This window comes from Syngnathus floridae, chromosome 6, assembly GCF_059516105.1.
Source record: "Syngnathus floridae isolate MCC-2025c chromosome 6, RoL_Sflo_1.0, whole genome shotgun sequence".
In the NCBI taxonomy this organism is placed as follows: Eukaryota; Metazoa; Chordata; class Actinopteri; order Syngnathiformes; family Syngnathidae; genus Syngnathus; species Syngnathus floridae.
In genome coordinates, this window is record NC_142418.1 from 1,342,769 (window position 1) to 1,347,830 (window position 5,062).

General features: G+C 39.5%; 1 protein-coding gene across 2 annotated transcripts in view; it reads right to left on the bottom strand.

The window, feature by feature from the left end:
- Nucleotides 1–5,062, bottom strand: part of coq9 (coenzyme Q9 homolog (S. cerevisiae)) — a 79,460-nt gene that overhangs the window by 19,894 nt on the left and 54,504 nt on the right. The window lies entirely within an intron of this gene.

Below are 5,062 nucleotides of genomic sequence, written 5' to 3' on the forward strand. Positions count from 1 at the left end.
GTAGCATATTTTAGCCTGCACAAGTGCATCAATCTCAGGCATTACATCCTGAGTAGCAGCCAGTTTCAGAATCTCATTTAAGTGCTTATGTGTGAGCTTTGAGCGTGGCATTGTTTTATTAATGTTCATTAGTAAGAAAACTTGCTCATAAAGGTAGGTATTTTTGCAGCCAATGCTGTCAATTTAGGATAGCGGAGTAGGAGATACAAACCGGATTCGGTTGAAGTTGGGAAATTGTGTAAAATGTAAATAAAACCAAAATACAATGATTTGAAAATCCCTTTGAACCTATATTCAATTGAATACACTACCGTATTTTTCGGCCTAAAAGTCGCTCGGAATATAGGTCGCATTAGCCATAAAATGCACAATAATGTGAAAAAAAACATATATACGTCGCTTCGGAGTATAAGTCGCATTTTGGGGGAAATTTATTTGACAAAATCCAACACCAAGAACAGACATGAATGAGCAACAACCGGCTAACCGATAGGCATGCTAACGTGACATAAACACAAACGAAGAGCTGAGAACAGGCCTGACGTAACATTCAGAGTTATTCAAATAATTATTACATGAAAAACACGTTTATAAAAATCATCTGTGTCACTCCAATTCATTAAATCCATCGATCGTCCTTTATGTCAGGTGCGCGCAGCTGACGGTGGTTGCACTTCAAAATATTCCACAGACTCATATAACGATGTATAAATTATATATCAAATAACTATTATATAAGCAATAATATTATCAAACCATCTGTGTCACTCCAAATCATTAAATCCATCGATCGTCCTTTATGTCAACAATGCCGGCCGGGTGCGCTTCAAAATATTCCACAGGCCCATATAACGATATATAAATTATATATCAAATAACTATTATATAAGCAATAATATTATCAAACCATCTGTGTCACTCCAAATCAATAACAATATTGTAGCGCTAACAAAGTACAAGGAAAGACGTGGGTTTGGTAAACGGCTCTTTATTTAACAAAACAAGAGTTCAACGAGCCAACAACTACTGAACTGTAACGATAAAAACATATACAAGTTGCTACACGAAATAAAATATATCAAATAATTATAACATAAATAGTTCACCGCCACACGGCCCCAAGCACCGGCGTCGACTTCCAGGCGTGTGGCGGCGTGGACTTCCATCCCCGGAGGTGGCACTTCCAGCCATGGAGGTGGAAGAGAGCTCCATAAAATAGGATCGGGCGTGCATAAAAGCCATGTCCGAGCCCCATCCACCGTCCCCGGACAGCCACCCGGCCGAGCGCCGGCCCCCGACTTCCATCCACGGAGGTGAAAGAGAGCTCCGTAGAGTAGGACCGGGCGTGCATAAAAGCCATAATAGTTTTTCAAACCTTCTGTGTCACTCCAAATCATTAAATCCTTCAAAGTCTTCATCCTCCGTGTCATTTACATACAAAGCCGCTGATGCCGGGAGTACGTGGGGCCCTTTGTCATTTTTGTCATCCCGTGATAGAATCTTTGTCCTTTATGTAAACCGCCGCCGCGCCGCTGACGTCACTTGAAATTCAAATCACAGTAATCCCTTGCTACATCGTGGTTCGTTTATCATGGTTTCACTTTTTTTTTTATTTTGAAAATTTGTGAAAAAATTCACATATAAGTCGCTCCTCAGTATAAGTTGCCCCCCCCACCCAAACTGTGAAAAAAACTGCGACTTATAGTCCGAAAAATACCGTACAAAGACAACATATTTAATGCTCAAACTCAAAGTTTATTTTATTTTTCAAATAATAATCAACTTAATTAATTTACCACTTCGTTACATCACCTTACCTTTTAATAACACTCAATAAACGTTTTGGAAGAGAGGAGACTAATTCTCTTAGCTTCTCATGTGGAATTCTTTCCCATTCTTGCTTGATGAACCGCTTCAGTTGTTCAACAGTCCAGGGTCTTCCCTGTCGTATTTTACGCTTCATAAAGTGTCACACATTTTCAATGAGAGACAGGTCTGGATTGCAAGGAGAGAACATGGACTCTTTTACTTCGAAGACACGCTGTTGTAACACGTGCAGAATGTGGCTTGGCATTATCTTGCTTAAATAAGCAGCGGCGTCCATGAAAAAGACGTCGCTTGGATGGCAGCATATGTTGCTCCAAAATCTGTATGTACTTTTCAGCATTTATGTGCCCTGCGATTGGCTGGCAACCGGTTCAGGGTGTCACCCGCCTACCGCCCGATGACGGCTGGGATAGGCTCCAGCACGCCCGCGACCCCCGTGGGGACTAAGCGGTTCAGAAAATGGATGGATGGATGGATTTAATGATTTGAAGTGACACAGAAGGTTTGATAATGTTATTGCTTATATAATAGTTATTTGATATATAATTTATATATCGTTATATGGGCCTGTGGAATATTTTGAAGTCCAAGCGCCGTCAGCTGCACGCACCCGGTCGGCATTGTTGACATAAATGACGATCGATGGATTTAATGATTTGGAGTGACACAGATGGTTTGATAATATTATTGCTTATATAATAGTTATTTGATATATCATTTATATATCGTTATATGGGCCTGTGGAATATTTTGAAGTGCAACTGCCGTCAGCGGCGCGCACTGCGGCATTGTTGACATAAAGGACTATCGATGGATTTAATGAATTGGAGTGACACAGATGGTTTTATAAACGTGTTATATATGTAATAGTTATTTGAATAACTCTGAATGTTACGTCAGGCCCGTTCTCAGCTCTTCATTTGAGTTTATGTCACGTTAGCATACCTATCGTTTAGCCTGTTGTTGCTTGTTCATGTCTGTTATTGGTGTTGGATTTTGTCGAATAAATTTCCCCCAAAATGCGACTTATACTCCGGAGCGACTTATATATGTTTTTTTCACGTTATTGTGCGTTATATGGCGAATGCGACCTATATTCCGAGCGACTTTTAGGCCAAAAAAAGCGGTAATGCAAATTCATCTCCGGGCCGGCTTAAACCCCCTGGCGGGCCGATTCCAGCCCGCGTGCTGTGCGTTTGACACTCCTGCGTTTGACACATCGAAGTCTGTTGGCATTTTATTAGAAGAGAAGCAATATGCAGATGACAATATCAGGTGGACTGAGATGATCATTTTGATGCTATATGAATTAGATGGAAGAGACACTAAAGCTCTAAAGCAGTGGTTCTTAACCTGGGTTAGATTGAACCATTGGGGTTCAGTGAGTCGGTATCAGGGGTTTCGGCAGAGCCTCCACTGAGGAGGTCCGAAGAAACCTGATTTATTGTGTAAATTCTGATTTGCCAATATGTAATTTGTTGTGCATTCATGCATTTTGTTGGTTTTGTTCTTTGAACAAGGTGATGTTCATGCACGGCTCATTTTGTGCACCAGTATAAAACAAGAATTTGAAAAAATTATTTTTCACTAGCGAGTGTTCGGTGAATGCGCATATGAAACTGGTGGGGTTCGGTACCTCCAAAAAGGTTAAGAACCACTGCTCTAAAGCTATAAATAAGAATAAAGAATAAAGGGTGTCTGGCCGTGCTCTTTGACTTGTGAGTGACTGTGTGGATGAGGTGCTTCTGTGAACTTTCTCCTTTCCGAATCAAAAACAATCCTAGCTAGCTGTAACACTGTAATAAAGCAGTCATTGACATCAAACAGTCACACCGTTCCTAACCGATGCGCGCAGCCATCCAGGCGAAATATTCGCCTGTGGCGAGCTGATCTTCACACGGTAGAAGGCGCTGGCGTCGCCGAATGGACGCATTATTGGGGGCCAAATCTCCGTCACAGACAAAAAGAAAGAGAAAGGTGGAAAGAAAAGAAACAAGAACACAAAGGCAACAGCAAAAGTCACACTGATTTGCAGGTATGTAAGTTGTTGTCAGGTCATGCATTGTGTTTTTGTGTACTAGTTAAAAACATCTTGAATTTGAAAAGAATAATTTTATTTTTCACTAAAGAGGCGTTCGGTGAATGCGCATATGAAACTGGTGGGGTTCGGTACCTTCAAAAAGGTTAAGAACCACTGGCCTAATTATTCCAATTAAACGTACGGATATACAGGGTCCGCCAAAATGATCTGACACATTTGTAGATTTAATAAAATACAAATAAATTAAAGAAACAAAATAGTTTTTTTATTTTCAAAAAGTACATATAATGCAGTTTTATTTTGTTTCGTTTCATTTCCGTTTCGTTTTCGAATAATGTTATTTTGTTTCGTTTCAGTTGCTAACATGAATTGGACCATTGAGCATCACACTTTCATTGTGGAAACGTTTATCAAGAATGAATTTGTAACTGCAACACAACGAGCGTTCCGTTCGCGCTTCAGACTTGGTAGACATGATCCCGTACCTGCTCGAAACACAATCTTGTTGTGGGTTACTAACTTCAGAGTCAGTGGATCAGCATTAAAACGAAACAGAAAGAAATTGCTGCCATTCCCCATGAAATGATCCGCCGAGTTATGGACAACTTTCATGACCGCCTTTGACAGTGTGTGGACAATAACGTCTACCATTTGACTGATTTAATTTCTAAAACCAAATGAAACAAAATGGCATTATATTTCTGTTTCTATGTTTCTTTACTTTATTTGTGTTTTTTTTTTAAATCCAAAAAGTTGTCAGATCATTTTGCCGGACCCTGTATATATAAGGATATGTATACATATATGGATGTAAAACTAAAATCAAAGTAAATATTAAGTCAGTGCTGTACAGTAGGTGCACAGTGAATTACTTGTAGATAATGATAATCAACCTCTAACACCTACTGTATGTCTGTTCCTTCTGATTTTTTTTTGAGGCTTTTCTACATACTGCAAGGCATGTCCTGTCTGTGGGCTGAATTATCGTTACTGTGTCGCCATAAAGGTAGTATGTAGATGCTTTTATTTTGATATGATTTCGTATCATAAAGGCAGTATGTAGATGCTTTTATTTTTATATAATTTCCTGTAATTTACCTACCGCTTCCTGCTTTGTTGTGAGTTACGTTCTGCCTGTTTTCTATCTGTACAAAAAGAGTTTCTACAAATTTTCTACTAATTTCTGACCATGAT